The 17,189-nt window shown below is 44.2% G+C and overlaps 1 long non-coding RNA gene across 1 annotated transcript in view; it reads left to right on the top strand.

The window, feature by feature from the left end:
* LOC123499084 overlaps nt 1-17,189 on the top strand; it is a 58,509-nt gene that overhangs the window by 24,394 nt on the left and 16,926 nt on the right. The window contains exon 2 of the long non-coding RNA XR_006672879.1: nt 10,613-10,693. This is a non-coding gene — a long non-coding RNA (uncharacterized LOC123499084). The remainder of the gene's footprint in view (nt 1-10,612; nt 10,694-17,189) is intronic.

Raw genomic sequence — 17,189 nt, forward strand, 5'->3', positions numbered from 1 at the left:
CCCATGCCCGGGCCTCTCCACTTTGCCTCGCCTCCATGGGGCAGGAGTCGCGGCGGAGCGGACCCTGGTGTGTTGCTGGGCGGCGCAGCTCGGCGTGGAGGGCGACTGGGGATCGCTCCCCTGCCGGCGTCATTGTACCTCTGGCAGCTCCGTGGCCGCACCGATCACAATCGTCATGGAATCCAAGAAAAGATGGCGGACAGACACACATTTTACACAGTCGTAGAAACTCGCTTCAACGAATAATCAGGAAGTATTGGTGATGTACTGTCACCGCTGCGGGACTGGGGGGACACATGCCTCCCCTGACGGATGACATACTTACCTGGCCAGTAAAGCTTGCGATTTTTCGTATTTCGTTTATTGATCTCGCGGATGCAAGGTCGTACGGAGATTCTGCGCCGATCACCCAAAGTTTACACAGATTGCAATGGTTGCATATTGCAGATGGCGCAGCTGCTTCCCAGTAGTGGTCTGCAGTGCGCCAGCTGCCTCCGCTCTGCCTGCCACACACGTCACCGAGGCTGCCAGCTGCCGATGAGTACCAGAATAAAAGTTTAAAGAAGTTGTTCATTAGCCTTGACTCCCGCCTTGACCAACCCTACCTCGCGCCCTACCTCATCCTGATCAACCCTGCCTCGCCTGTGTGTGTGTGTGTGTGTGTGTGTGTGTGTGTGTGTGTGTGTGTGTGTGTGTGTGTGTGTGTGTGTGTGTGTGTGCGCTTTGCTGGGAGGCATAATAGCTAATAATCGCTCGCGCTCCGCTCTCAGCACATTTCTGGCGTCTCGTATTGTGTTGCACGGCTTACATTTAACACCAACACAGCATGGGCGAGGGTTCCTGGGAGTGTGCGGCGGAGTGATGCAATATAATGAAGAGCACAGCTATTGGATGCTGCTCAGTGCTCAGGTAGCGAAGGGCTAGAGCTGTGCCTTCATTTAATTAGGCACACATGGGTAGTCAGGCACACGAGGCAGACTCAACAGGTAGGCTGAACGCCGCTCGCACACACCACGCATAAATTATTGCAGGCGTGTACACAGGACGCAGCGAATGTAATCACGCGGACCCTGGTGCAGAAATACATAAAATTAGCTACGAACATCTTTGAGCACGAACTCTCGTATAGAAAAGGCTGTACTCACATGCACACACACACACACACACACACACACACACACACACACACACACACACACACATATTTGCGTATTTGTTTGTTTAATCTACGTATGTTTAATTATATGTATTTATTTATACATGATCTATTTTTATCAATTTACTTATTTATCTTTATTTATGAATTTGTTTGTTTATTTGTTCTGTTTTATTTATTTATCTATTAATTTATTCATTTATATATAAGAACACACACACACACACACACACACACACACACACACACACACACACACACACACACACACACACACACACACAGTACAAGAGGTTGACAGTCATCTCCTCTCTCCTTTCCTCTCCTCTCTCCCATTCTCATTTCCTTCCCTCTCTTCCTGTACCCCGCCCCGCCCCCTTTCACAGAGTGGCGGGCTGGGGTCCGGGAAAGGGGTGGGAGGTGGCAGTGCTCCATCAAGGTGGCTGTGGTGGCAGCGGCAGGTGGGGACGTGGCCGAGGGTGCCCCAGGGAGCGCTCCGCCACACCAACTCTCACTCCAGCCCTCACTCCCACGTCTTCCTCCAGCAGCTTTCCGGAGAAAATACCCACAACTCTCCTCCCGCACCCGCCCCAACACTCTTCCGCACTCCCGCACGCTGTCACGCCGCTCTCACCCGCACCCCGCCCCGCCCCAAGGCCCAGGTTGGCTCGGGGCGAGAGAGAGCATTACCCTCTTAGTTGGTAAGCTCCATTTCCTGCAAGAAGAGGCCGCCAGGATTATAATCACTAACGAAGATGCAGGAGTCTGACGCCAATGCGAGCCGCTCTCCTGCCCCTGTTTTTTTGCCTCTCCGGCTGATAATAAGGCAAAAATAATGAGGTGAGTAGCCGGGTCTGAGAGGGTCTCCCCGGCCACAGGCGCAGACCTCAAGTGGACGATTTTTCTACATCTAGTTAAAGGGATAACGTACTGCCGCGAGCACTCAACGCACCGCCGCCTCGCCTCGCCTTGCCTCGCCATGCAGGGTACACAGAGGGCCTCTCTCACTCACTCCCTTGCCTCTGTGCCTTCTGCTGCTGCTGCTGCTTGTGTGTGTGTGTGTGTGTGTGTGTGTGTGTGTGTGTGTGTGTGTGTGTGTGTGTGTGTGTGTGTTTCATCGTCTTCTCCATCCTCTTCTTCTTCTTCTTCTTCTTCTTCTTCTTCTTCTTCTTCTTCTTCTTCGTCTTTTTCTTCTTCTTTTCTTCTTCCTCATCATCATCATCTTCTTCTTCTTCTTCTTCTTCTTCTTCTTCTTCTTCTTCGTCTTCGTCTTCTTCTTCTTCTTCTTCTTCTTCTTCTTCTTCTTCTTCTTCTTCTTCTTCCTCTTCTTCATCTTCTTCTTCCTCATCATCTTCTTCTTCTTCTTCTTCTTCTTCTTCTTCTTCTTCTCCTCCTCCTTACTTCTTTTCCTCCTCCTCCTCCTCCTCCGCCTTCTTGTGTAACTTTAATTTCTCTTTTATTTTTTACTTACCTCCTGCTTGTGTCTCTTCTTTCTCTTTCTTATCGTCTTTCCGACTCTCCTCTTCCTCCTCTTTATCCTCTTTCCTTTCCTCTTCCTCCTTGTCTAGTGATTTCTTTCTTATTTTATTTTATTCTATTTTATTTTTTTTTTTTTTTTTTTTTGCTAATGTTTTATCCGCTTCCTCTTCCTTGTCACACTGTTTCCCTCCCTCCTCCTATTCTTATCCTCTTACTCCTTCTTTCCCCCCTTTCTCCATTCTCTAACGCCTACTTTTCCCCTCCTTCTCTTTAACCTCTTTTCCACTTGGTCATTCCTCACCCATTCCTCTCCCATTCCTCTCTTCCCTTCTCTCTCTTCCCTTTCCTATCTCCTCCCCATTTCCAACTCCTTCTCCCTCACTTCCTCCTTCACATTCTCACCCATTACACCCTCCCTATCTCCCTCATCCCTCCCGCTCCCCACCTAGACTTCCCTAACTCTTAACACCACAACCCAAGACAACACAAGGCCCAAATACCCTTATGATCCAAATATTTCATCCCTGCGTCCAATCTTTCTCGCGGCGGCAAAGATTTACACGCTTGGTCCAACTTAACGTATGGATCTTAAAAACCGTCAGGCAGTCGCGCCGCCAGAATTTTATCATCCGTAATCCAGGCTAATGACCAGCTGTCACTCCGCTATTGTCCTGGAGTTGATGTGGCGGAGTGCTGGGGAGATAAGCGGCGTGGTGGTGACAGTGGTATAGTGGTATAGTGGTGGTGGTATAGGTGATAGTGTTAGCGGTGGTTTTATACAGTGTGTGTGTGTGTGTGTGTGTGTGTGTGTGTGTGTGTCTCCATCTCAAGCCGCTTCCTGCAGAGTCTTATATACTTACTTGTCTTGCTTTAGGATGGTGTACGCGTATAATAGTGTGTGTTTTTTTTTTTTTTTTTTTCAGGGGTCTGGGTTCGTCTGGGTTGGGTTGAGTTGAGTTCACTTCCCCTCAGTAGCTGTTTCTTCTTTTTTTCTTCTTTTCTTCGATCTTTTTCTTTCTTTTTGTTTTGTCATCTTGCTTCTTATTTTTTACTTGTTGATGATGATGATGATGATGATGATCTAATGTTCTTCTTTTTCTTCATCCTCTTTTCTTCTCCTTCTCCTTCTTCTTCTCCTTCTCCTTCTTCTTCTCCTTCGTTTTCTTCATCTTCTTCTTCTTCTTCTTCTTCTTCTTCTTCTTCTTCTTCTTCTTCTTCTTCTTCTTCTTCTTCTTCTTCTTCTTCTTCTTCTTCTCCTCCTCCTTCTTCTTCTTCTCCTCCTTCTCCTTCTCCTTCTCCTTCTTCTTCTTCTTCTTCTTCTTCTTCTTCTTCTTCTTCTTCTTCTTCTTCTTCTTCTTCTTCTTCTTCTTCTTCTTCTTCTTCTTCTTCTTCTTCTTCTTTCCTCGTATTTACTGCCTCGACATTGTCCTCCTCTTCCTTTCCTTTTTTTTTTTTTTCCCCAACACACCAATACTTCTCTCACTCATGCACATCTCTAAAACAAATACTTCACCACACCTTCAATAAACAGATACACAAAAACCTAGGAAAAAGAAAAAAAAAAAACACAGAAAACGGAGAAAGAGCGAAAGAAAAACAGAGGTAACACATCCGTTTCTGATTACGTGTTTAATGTTCACCTGTGTCGCGCTAATTAAAGGTGTGTGCCGGTCACTAGAAGCCGACAGTAAGTAGTCACGCGACCATTAGGCGAGAGAGAGAGAGAGAGAGAGAGAGAGAGAGAGAGAGAGAGAGAGAGAGAGAGAGAGAGACCTTAACTGTTCCTCCCTGCGACATCCTTTACGGCCCAAAACAAGAAGTCACTATGTAAATTCTGATACATATTCAACAGGATGGTTACTGACTTTTATAACTATGTACTTTGTGTCTGCCTAAACGACTCGGGGGCGGCGATATCCGGGCGAGGGGCATTACACAGCCATGTCCTCCAGCGACCCCTTAATCGCCTGCTTCCCTCCCAAGCCACCAATAGCAGCCTAACTATGCCCAGCGGTCCAATCAGATCACGCCCCTCGCTCGCCCTCCAGCCGTGCAGTGGAGATGGAAGTGCGGTGCTTTAAGATGTTCTGGGGTGTTCTGGGGTGTGCTGGGGTGTCTATTAGGAGTCGTGTGCTGCTGGGGACTAGAGTGTTGAGGTCTTCGTGTCTCCGGTGTGTTTCTAAAGTGCCTGTTTTATGTTTCGTTGTGGATTTTAGGGATACTGCAGGTGTGTGTGTGTGTGTGTGTGTGTGTGTGTGTGTGTGTGTGTGTGTGTGTGTGTGTGTGTGTGTGTAGTGAGTTGTTGGTGGAAGGTGCCCATTTTTGTTGTTTTGGTGTCTTATTCGTGCTGTAAGTTATTGATGTAAAGTCACCATGTGTGTTATCTCTCATTTTTATAGTGTATTTTTGCAATGCGTTCATCGATCACGTCACATTGGGCACGCTGGAGGAGTTGTTTGGCACAGAATCCATCATTAAACCATCACATTTCGCACCCGGTGATTACGTTAAGTTTCCCTCAATGCCACAACCCAAGATCCAACCAGACGCCTCGTGCCCTCCAGCCCCCCTTCCCGCAGCGCCGCCGCAGCCCGGGAGCCGCGAGGAGCGAGCGCCCCGTCCGAATCCTCTTCATCCGCGATCAGTCCTCATCTCCTCGGCGGCTCACCTGTTCCCTGCACGTCTCCAGAAATAATGGCTCACTTTGCCGGCGTCTCTTTGTGGCGGCGTCTCCCTCTCCCCTTCCCTTCCCTGCTGTGTCTCGGGGCGGCTTATAATGAGCTCCGTTTCTAGCATAAACCTTCCCCCTCGCGCGGCGTCTTATCGACAAACAAATTTCCCGCCATCCAAATCCTGCAGCGCAAGGTAAAAAGAGGTCACATTTACATGCAGGCGGGAACCCATCTGTAGGTAATGTATTGGTCCCGACTTTCCAACTTGAACAATAACCGTAATGATGCTATTTGGAAGGGATGGAGGGTCGGGGGGTGTGCTGGAAAAGTAGTAGGACCCTGAGGAGCCCCCTGAGGACCCCCACACCTAGCAGTAGGAGCAGGACCCAGTGTTGAGCATCGGGTCGGCTTGATATAATGGCAACGGGGAAGGCGCGGCGTCGGTGGGTTGCGTTTGTAAAGGATTTGGAGTTGGCGGGGAAGGAAAACGGATTGACGAAGTAAGTGCTGCGTGCAAGACAATTTATGGCGCCATCTCGCGTCGCCAAGTTGAGCTGCACTTGTTTATCACCGACATATTGTATCCCCGGAAGATGAAATTTGCCTCTCTCTCTCTCTCTCTCTCTCTCTCTCTCTCTCTCTCTCTCTCTCTCTCTCTCTCTCTCTCTCTCTCTCTCTCTCTCTCTCTCTCTCTCTCTCTCTCTCTCTCTCTCTCTCACACACACACACACACACACACACACACACACACACACACACATAATGTGTAGTGGTTAGCACGCTCGACTCACAATCGAGAAGGCCGGGTTCGAGTCCCGGTAAGCGGCGAGGCAAATGGGCAAACCTCTTAATGTGTGGCCCCTGTTCACCTAGCAGTAAATAGGTACTGGATGTAGTAACTCGAAGGGTTGTGGCCTCGCTTTCCCGGTGTGTTCCTCGTGTGAGTTATGTGTTGATGTGGTCTCAGTCCTATCCGAAGATCGGTCTATGAGCTCTGAGCTCGCTCCGTAAGACTGGCTGGGTTGACCAGCAGACGACCGAAGTGAATTACACACACAAGCAAATTCATCTCGAGTTCTTGTCAGGAGATAAATATAAACTGAGAGAGAGAGAGAGAGAGAGAGAGAGAGATATACACACACACTCATAAAAAAAAAAAAAAAAAACGAAAACAAATAACATCAAGGAAATACAAATAAACATAAAATTGATAGAAATTTTAAAGACAGACAAGAAAATCAGAAAATTAACCAGGAAAGGAAATCACTAGAAAAAAAACGAGATAAAAAGATAAAAGAAAAAAAAGAAGAGAGGAAAGTGTAGATGGCGGAAGAAAGGAAGGAAAAAAAAAAAGACGTAGAAGGAGGAGGAGAGGAAGGGGTTGGGGTAAGGAAGAGAGAATCCACCCCCTCTACCCCTCCCTTGTGGATATTAGGCCAAATGGCGCCAAGTTGTATGTAAATTGGTGTTCCTCAGTGTGATTTTGGCCACGCGGTGATTCGCTTTTTACTAATTAGGGACAAAAATACAATCTGGACGTCCAATGAGAAAAAAAATTGTGGGGAAAAATGATGAGTGAAAGTAAAAATAAATGGAACCACTTGGATTTTCTCTCTCTCTCTCTCTCTCTCTCTCTCTCTCTCTCTCTCTCTCTCTCTCTCTCTCTCTCTCTCTCTCTCTATCTATCTATCTATCTATCTATCTATCTATCTATCTATCTATCTATCTATCTCAATTTCTATCTCTTTCTCTGGTAATGAAAGATACATGATTAGAATGAAGAGTAGTAAAGTCAGAGAGAGAGAGAGAGAGAGATAAACACACAGACACACAGACAGAAACCGAACAAAATCTTTCCTCTTCGCTCGACATCAAGGACGCGAGACTCAGCCATCGACCATCCACTAAGTTATGATGTTTGTTCCCTCCTCCTCCTCCTCCTCCTCCTCCTCCTCCTCCTCCTCCTCCTCCTCCTCAAAGATCTGCTGAGTTTTTCGTCATAAATGCATTAAAACTTTGGCCATTAAGCACATCCTACTATAGGGGCTGGTTTGTTCTCTCTCAAACTAGTAACTTAGCGACCTGCCGTGATGGCTCATAGAGAGAGAGAGAGAGAGAGAGAGAGAGAGAGAGAGAGAGAGAGAGAGAGAAGACAACATAAAAGATACTAATGATTTTAACCCCTTGAATACTAAGTCACATTTTTACTTTGAGATTTGTGTACGATTAGACCATTTTATTGACATTAGGAAGGGTCTATGGAGGTCAGAAGATTAATGGCCACAGTCTTCACTATTTTAACCCCCCACGTGAGTTTCTGAAGTTTTATAGAATCACCAAATAGTAAGCACAATGAATATGGAAACGCGTCATGGTACTGAACGGGTTAAATATGAAAAAACGTTAATTAAAAAAAAGTATGAGAAAAACCGAAGAGAGAGAGAGAGAGAGAGAGAGAGGGTCAAGATTATAATAAGATCATCAATTAATTTAAACATGAAAAGTATCGTTTGAGGGAAAAGCAGTAGAAATACAGAAAAAAAAGTTGAGAGAGAGAGAGAGAGAGAGAGAGAGAGAGAGAGAGAGAGAAAAGACAGGGGGAAGGAATGGAAGGGAAAGGGGACGAGAAGGGAAGAAATAAAATAGATTGAGGGAGCGAATAGGAGCATGGAAGGGAAAGCGAAAAAAATAAAAATAAAGGAAAGAGGGAAAGAGTTTGGGTGTTTGTAGATAGAAGGGAGGGAAAAGGAGAGAGAGAGAGAGAGAGAGAGAGAGAGAGAGAGAGAGAGAGAGAGAGAGAGATAGCAATAAAGGGAGAACGTTGAAAAGTAATTGGCGAGGGAAAAGGGACAAAGGATAAAGGAATTGAGAAATGTGATAGGGACAAAGTGAGAAAGTAAACGACAACAAACAAAACTGAATAAAAGAGAGGATGAATGAAAAGAAGTAATAATAATAAATGGATGATGGAGGAAAGGGGAAATAAAGCAAAGAAAAACGAAATGGATAAGAATTAATGGAGATGATCAAAATACAGAAAAGAAACAACAGGAAAAAAAAAAGTAAATATGAAAATGAAAAATAAAGAATAATGATAAAAGACAGAGAGGGAAGAAATGGAAGATAGCAAGAGGAAAGATAAGAGTGAGTAAAGGAGACGAAAGAAAGTGAAAGTGGGAATACAAAGAGAACATGAAGCATTGATTAAGAAAGTGGAATGGATGTAAAAAAAAAAAAAAAAAAAAAAAAAAAAGATGGAAAGAGAAACTAAGAAAAATGGAAAGTGTAGAAGAGAGACAAAAAAAAAAAGATAAAAGGAAACACACAAGAGAATAAAATGAAAAAAAAAAAAAAAAAAAACACCGTAAGAGGAGGTAGGAGACGAAATGAAGAGAAGTGAAAGTGGGACATAGAAAGAGACGAATGAAAAGATGGAAGAGCAATAGTGGAGGAATAGAATAACCAAGAATGGACGAGGATGGATGGAAGAGAAGAGAGATGAAGATGGATGAGTTACAGAAGACAGACAGAGGAAGAATGGGATGCTGGGAGGAGGAGGAGGAGGAGGAGGAGGAGGAAGAAGAAGAGGAAGGCACGATGCTTTGAGGGATGGAGGAGTAGGAGGAGGAGGAGGAAAGAAATATGGGAGTATAAGGAGAGAAATATGTGACAGGAGAAGGCGAAGGAGGAGGAAGAGGAGGAGGAGGAGGTGGTGGAGGGAGAGAAGAAGGGGGATAGATACAGTAGGAATGGATAGGACAGAAAGTAACGAATAAGGAAGAGGAGATGGAATGGAATGATAAAGGCAAGAACAGAGAGAGATGAAAGAGAGGTACACAATTGGGACATTTATCTTTACATGGCACACACACACACACACACACACACACACACACACACACACACACACACACACACACACACACACACACACACACACACGTCACAAGAAAGAAATAAAGAAAAAACCTGAGACAGAAATTTTTTAAAAGATAATAAAAAACGACATTTCAAAGTAAAGCAAATGAAAACAAAATAAAGAGTAAATAGCAGAGAGAGAGAGAGAGAGAGAGAGAGAGAGAGAGAACCAAAAACTCGAAAACCTTGGGCTACACTTCAGGGACTCTAGTTTGGGCTATAAATTATGCAAAATGGAAATCCTAGTAAAGGGATTAGACCAGTCCAACAATAACGGGGGCGCGAGGGGCGGGTCTGGACGCGGAAAAATGGGGCCCTGGAGGATTCAATATTATAATGAGCTGGAGGGCGCCAAACAGATGACGTAGTGGGCCCGACTCTCCTGCGGGGTATTGGCGCTTTAATTTACAGGCGGGAGGGCGTTGGTGAGGGCGTGAGGGCGTCGGTGAGGGCGTTGAGGCTGCCACGCTACACTAGGATGAATGTGATGAGGGTGGAGATGGAAAATTTACTGCTTGATTCGAAGTGGACTGGTGGACTGGTGGAGTGGTGGTGGTGGTGGTGGTGGTGATAGGGTGGTGGAGTGGTGGTGATAGTGGAGAAGGTGGAGGGGGAGGGGCAATAGGGTGGTGTAGTTGTGGAGTGGTGGTGGTGGTGGAGGAGATGGAGTGGGAGGGGAGGTAGGATGGTGTAGTGGTGGAGTGGTGGTGATAGTGGAAGAGGTGGATGGGAAGGGGCAATAGGGTGGTGTAGTGGTGGTGGAAGAGGTGGAGGTGGAGGCGATAAGGTGGTAGAGTGGTGGGGTGGTGGTGGTGATGGAAGAGGTGGAAGTAGGTGTGATAGGGTGGTGTAATGGTGGAGTGGTGGTGGTGGTGGTGGTGGAAGAGGTAGGTGTGATAGGGTGGTGTAGTGGTGGAGTGGTGGTGGTGGTGGAAGAGGTGGGTGGAAATGAGTTTTTTTGGGTGGGAGCGTAGGGTGATTCAGTGGAATAGTGGAGGAGTAATGGGTTGGAGTGAAATTTAGTCTCTCTCTCTCTCTCTCTCTCTCTCTCTGGGAATGAAGAATCTATGGAATTGTTTACTGAGGGACTGGATGGAAATATGGAGCCTTTATTTTTTTCCCCTGATAATAGGTCACCTTATACTGCCTTTACTTTTCTTTTTTCTTTCTTTTCTTATAATGAAGGCCTAGGTTCCTGTTATTTACCTTCCTTAATATGAATCTTTTGTATATTTTTTACTATCGTATATAAAGGAAAATGATTATACATATGCCATTACAACACACTAATCTGTTATATTCTTGGTACATGTTGTTGATTACGTATTTTTATTGTAGTTACCCAATACCCAGTGAGAGTACTAACCTTCGTTTTCTTTTTTGTCAGTCTTGTGGGTGCCTTGCCAAGACCATTCACTTTCCTACGCCCTTGAAGTCATTGCTGTGGGTCGTGGCTACACTGCACAAGGTAAATGTCTTGGTTCTTCCTTATATCTGCAGTTTATACCTTTGTACGTGAGTCACTGTTATTGAAAGGGAGGTATGAGAAGTTGATTTGTAGCTCAAGTGATGCTTTCTACTCAAGATCCTGGAAAGAAGACGCGCGTATATGAATGGGTGACTTAAAGAGAGCAGTGGTGGTATAAAGGGTTCATTCATGCCTCCCTTCATTGGAGTACTACACACGTTTGTAAATTGTAACTTGTAGATGATAAAATGGGGTGAGGACTGAGGAGAGATAGAGGGAGAGATAGCTAGGGTCACACTCGCCTGGTTTATTTTTTATGACTGCATGAAAGTGTGGTATCTAATTAAGTAGGTGTATTTAATTAGTACAGTAATGATATCGTTTATCTATATTGTTCATTAATATTTCTGTTTATTTGAGTGTTATCCATGTTTTGGTTTATTCATTGTTGCTTTAAAATGCATTATTCTATATAGCTTTTGTGCATAATTTCTACAGTACCAGTGCATATGAAAGTAATTCTATGCCAACAACTACCATTTTCAATTAATTTACCTTATAAAAGCAAAATTTTCTATCAACACAGGCCAGTTACTGCTTCTCACGGTAACAGGAAAATTTGCTCAACTTCAGGCCCTACAATTGTTAATGGATTACTGGCACTATTTTTTTTTTTTTTTTCATGATCCCAATTAACTAACAGTCCCAACTAATCGGTGGCCATGTATTCACTATCCTGCACATTCTTCCTTATACATCATTCTATCACTAGAAACAAACAAGTCATCCTAACCCTTTCACTGCAACACGAAACCATCAGCAGCACCAGAACCGATGCGTGGAGTCTTTATAAACATTTACAAAAAAGTTAGCGATGAAAAACAATATATTTTGCAATTCTTCCACATTTCAAAGATTGGACGCGGCAGCAGGACAAGTAAAGATGTCTCTGAGTGATTGGTAACTAGGGAAAGGTGTACCAGGTGGCGGTCAAAGGGATAAAGAACACCACATTCACGTTACAGAAACCACGAGTCATTTATCACCACCTCCCTCTTATCGCAACCTCGAGTAACACAACATAATAACACATTAACACTAAGACATTCAAACCAGCACATCAGCGCCACTCTGGAACTCCCTACCTGCTTCTGTGTTTCCAGCCACCTATGACCTGAAAAGACATTTATTCCATTCTTTTAGCTAACTTTCTCGGTCCTGTTCGGAGACTGGCATCTAAGTGGGCCTTTTTTTTTCTTTTAATCGTTTTTATTGCATTTAGTCAATTTTCCCTTTCTTACATTAAAAAAACACAAGCACTACAATTCTTCTTAACCATTTCAGTACCTTCACCCGTTTTCATTCTGATGATTTTATACATCTTCAGAAACTCATGTAGGGATTAAGATAGCAAAGACTTCTTCTTCCTCAGCTTATATCCCATCTTCATATGGGGTCGCTGTTCCTCGCTAGTCTCTTCCAGATATTCTTTTCAGCCACCTGATTTTCTAGCAGTCCTTTTTCACTCATATCTTCTCTCAGCTTGTCCTTCCATCTCAGCTTCGGTCTACCTCTTCTTCTTCTTCCCTCCACCTCCATAGTCATTGCTCTTCTTCCTACATAGTTTTCATCTCTTCTCATTACATGCCCATACCAATATAACCTTCTTTCTTGCATCTTTGAACTTATCTCTGCAACTTTCACTGTGCCTCTTATCAACTCGTTCTGGATCTTATCTTTTCTTGTCACACCGCACATCCATCTTAACATTCTCATTTCTGCTACATCAACCTTCTTTTCATGTACCTTCTTCATACATCATTGCAGGCCTTACTGCTGCTTTGTAAACTTTACCTTTCAGTCTTGCACTTAATTTTCTGTCACATAGAACCCCTGACATTTTTCGCCAGGAATTCCATCCACACTGAATCCGATGGTTTATTTCTACATCTAGTTCACCATCCATAGTTACATGCGATCCAAGATATCGGAAAGCAGTAACTCTCTTAATGGCTTCCCCATCTATACTCATATCATCTCCACCATAGCAAAGACTGTGGCCATTAATCTTCTGACCTCCATAGACCCTTCCTAATATCAATAAAACCGTTTAATCATACCCAAAAAATCGAAGTAGAAATGCGTTCCAGTACTATAAGGGTTAACAACACCACAAATAACACAACTCTTCCTAGCCACCCGTCTAACACCACAACACATCAACACCACAAACACACACACAAACACCACAGCACTTCATAACCACAACACTCCCAACCATCCCTTTCCAACCACACTACTCAGACATACCAACACTCACGCACGCAAAAAAACTCAGCGCCACACCACAAACACCCCCTCTTCACCAATCCTTCTTCCCCTTTAGCACCACAGCACACTAACACACCACCGGCACCTCAGGGTTATGTGTTATTGTCCGGCTATTATTACCAGGCCCAGCACATTACCGCACGGAGGGGACGAGGGGGCCAAGGGGAGGGCGAGAGGGACCAGTAGAGGCGGGAGTTCTGTTTGTGTTGCAGATTACAGGAGGCAGCGGCTGGGAGGGTGGCATTAGCTGTCGCATAAAGCAGTTGGGTAGGAGAGTACATCTTCATTGTCACTCCCGGTCGATATAATTACGGGATTCCTCCTCCTCCTCCTCCTCCTGGTGCTGTCTCGCCTCGTTGTAAAAGACTAGTATGGGTCATGTTTTCTTTTTTTTGTGTGTGTGTGACTTTTGTGGTGTGTGTGTGTGTGTGTGTGTGTGTGTGTGTGTGTGTGTGTGTGTTTGGGGGAAGATGTATGTGTGTCGGGGGTGGGTTGGTGGCAGAGTATGTGGATATGTACCGTAGGAGGTAGTGAGGGAAAGAGGAGGAGGAAGAAAGTGTGTGTGTATGTTATCTCTCTCTCTCTCTCTCTCTCTCTCTCTCTCTCTCTCTCTCTCTTTCCGTGGGATTATCAAGAATGGGATTTTTTTTTTTTTTTTTCTTTTCGTGAATGTTTTGTGAGGTGCACGTGTATTACTCTCTCTCTCTCTCTCTCTCTCTCTCTCTCTCTCTCTCTCTCTCTCTCTCTCTCTCTTTCTGGTGGTAAAGTTAGAGAGAGAGAGAGAGAGAGAGAGGCTGTGGATGATGGACTTTGTTTATTGCACTTGATGTGATACTGCAATATACTATCAGAGGACATTTTTCAGGGTACCAGGTTAAATATTTTTCAACCTTCCCGTATCTACTCCATTTTCCCTTCCCTCCTCCTCCTCCTCCTCCTCCTCCTCCTCCTCCTCCTCCTCCTCTCCCTTGCACCACTCTATCCTGAAAACGGAACTCCTAAATCAGTGGTTCAGACCGGCCGCCAGCCACGCCATTACCGTTAATGTGACCTGTTTCCTCCCCACCCCTCACTCGCCCTCACTCTCTCTCTCACTCGCTCTCACTCCCCCTCATTGACGAACGAACGCCCCCTCTCTTAGACTCACAACTCTCGCCTCGCTCTTGCTCTCTTTCTTTCTCTCTTCTCATTGTGGCGTGTTTACATATGCCGTCTCTATCGTGATCTCTCTCTCTCTCTCTCTCTCTCTCTCTCTCTCTCTCTCTCTCTCTCTCTCTCTCTCTCTCTCTTGCCGTGGGATTATCAAGTATGGGAAGTTTTATTTCTTTTTTTTTCTCTTTCTTTTCGTAAATGTTTTGTGAGGTGTGAGTTGCTCTCTCTCTCTCTCTCTCTCTCTCTCTCTCTCTCTCTCTCTCTCTCTCTCTCTCTCTCCATTCTGCTTGTTTTTTTAATACGCTTATGGTGTCAATGAGTTTAGGGAATATGAAACACCTTTGGCAGTCAATCAGCTGATCTAATTAGGACGGTATTCACTTTCCTTCCAACTGAACTGATTAGGATTATTCTTCATTTTATCCTCTAGCCTAATCCTACCTAATCTTACCTAATCCAACCTAACTTATGGGACTACAGGATCCGATTGAACTGATCCAACTGAACTGACTATACAAATCCTATTCTTGCACTTTCAATTTAACACTATTTGACTCATCTTATCTAAAAGTCTTTCAGGGTAACCTAACTTAACTTAACCCTTTGAGTACCATGACGCGTTTTTTTTTTTTTTTTTTATACATTCCGCGAACTACCTGGCGATTTGATATAGCTTCAGAAACTTATGTAGGGATTAAAATAGTGAAGACTATGGCCATTAATCTTCTCACCTCCATAGACCATTCCTTATGCAAATATAATAGTCTAATCACACCAAAAATTCATGATAAAAATGTGTTCCAGTAGTGTAGGGTCAACCTAACCTGACTTAAGATCACCTAACATCACACTACATCAGACTGTGTTACATCATAGATTATGATTGTTCTCTATTTTCTGCTCATTAGCGTTCTAGGAAAGGATAAGAAAGCGAACCATTTCTATTTCTTTTTTCTTGCGTAGTCTTTGTAGTTCATGTGCAGCTTCATTTCCACGTAAAGCAAAGGAAACAAAGAACTTTGAGTCGAATATTCCTGGAAAATGATAGGTAATTTGAGTCATTTGTCACACATAACGTAGAGGTTCTTTATGCCCCCTCTTGTTGGAAATTGACCATTTCTGACTACGTATTTGGTATGTTATTATAGACAAGCTGTGGTCTGCTATTTTAAGTGGCCTATTTACGGGATTAGCTAAGACATAAAAATAAAACAAGGCTTTGACTCAGTGATTTCACATTCATTTCGTTTACTGAAAATGCAGGAGAGCGAACATGTGAATATTCAAAATACCTCACTAATATTTGAGCATTAACTTTTTGTGATACGCGAAATAAAGACGAAGAGGAGACAGTAGATTATGAATGAGAATTAAGAACGCCTCATTACGCTTAGAAAACATTCTTAAAAAGATTTATAACATTTACAGGAATGGAAGCAGACACGAAAAAGAAAAAGTAAAAACTTCCAAAGAAAATGAAAACGTGCCATGCCACCAAGAGATAAGAAAATAAATGATTAAATAAAAATCTACATTACATTCACAGTTTGTGTATCCCTTTCTGTTGGCTAACTGTCTCTTGGCTCTGCATGGGAACCAGCAACTAAGTGGGCATTGTTTTGTGTTGCCTTGGCCAGCTTTCCCATCTTACATATGAAATTACTTTGAAAAATCGCAGGATCTTCATCTTTTGATAAACACTAACATTCAAAACATCCTCACACACAAAACATACACCCACAACCTTCTTCAAAACCCCAAACCCTCACCAGTGACAAGGACACGGAGCCTTGGTCACGCTGCACTTGAATCGCACCGCCACTCTGCCCTGAACATATCGAGACCTGGAACGGGAGGCGAACGAGCGGCGGGAGAAGGGAGAGCCATTGTGGAGGGGAGGTATTCGGCGGGTAATGGGCGCGAGGAGCCGCCTGTAGCTGCCACAGAGGGAGGTGGAGGGCGGAGGAATGTCGTGCTGGAGCGACATTACATCCAGAGCCGCACCGCCATTATAGCCGCACCTGGTGGACGGTTCACTCGCCCCACCAACACTAAAAGCCACTACACCGCCCGCCGTGCCGCCCTGCTAACCCTTTAGGAGACGGGCCCTCGCTTCCCCGGCCTCTCGCCATGACGAGTGGGACCTCCGCAGCCTTGAGAGTAAATACTGAAAATATGTGCGTCCATCGTTACACAAACTGAGAGCGAATAAAAAGTTACAATCCCTCTGCCATTTTCCTTTTTTTTTTTTTTTTTTTTTTTTTTTTTTTTGAAGTGTATGAAAAGCACGAAGGTTGCTTTTATTATTTGGCCGTCTGTTTTTATTCCTCGTTGCTTTTTTAAGAGGAAATAAAAAGCATGAGTTAGATATGTTCTTTTTTTTCCCTTTGCTGTGTTATTTTAAGGGTAAATGAAAAAGATTATTTATTTCCCATTTTCTTCTTCGCTATGTTTCAAGACGACAAATGAAAAGCAGCAAGATCAGTTTCATGTGTTATTCTCTACTGATTATTCTTCAAGCTTTCTTCGTTTCATTTTAAGAGAACAAACGAAAACACGAGGCCAGTTTTGTTTCTTCCTCTGACAGTTTTGCGTAGAATCCTTTCATTAATCCTTCATCCTTTACATTCTAAAACGCAAATTAACCCACGAAGGACAATTTTCTTCTTTAATATTCCTTGCATTCTTGCGTCGGGGAAATTCCACTTTAATTTTTAGTCACCGAGAGTCGCGTGTTTCTAGAAGACTAATTTGTGCTTCAAGGCGACCACGAGGAACCTGCGCCATTAACCACTGCCACTTGAACTTGAGCAAACGAGGGTTTTTGTACAGCGACTTAACTCCTTCCCCGAGACTCCTCCTCTGCCATTCCTTTCCCACCCCCCCTCCCCACATCTTTCTCTCTCTCTCTACGACTCTCCAACACTCCTTCCTCTCATTTTTTTTTCCCTCCCCTCATCTTCCTTCCCTTTATTTTCTTTATCTTCCTTTCCTTTACTTCTTCTTCGCGTCA

This window comes from Portunus trituberculatus, chromosome 49 (assembly GCF_017591435.1).
Source record: "Portunus trituberculatus isolate SZX2019 chromosome 49, ASM1759143v1, whole genome shotgun sequence".
Classification (NCBI taxonomy): domain Eukaryota; kingdom Metazoa; phylum Arthropoda; class Malacostraca; order Decapoda; family Portunidae; genus Portunus; species Portunus trituberculatus.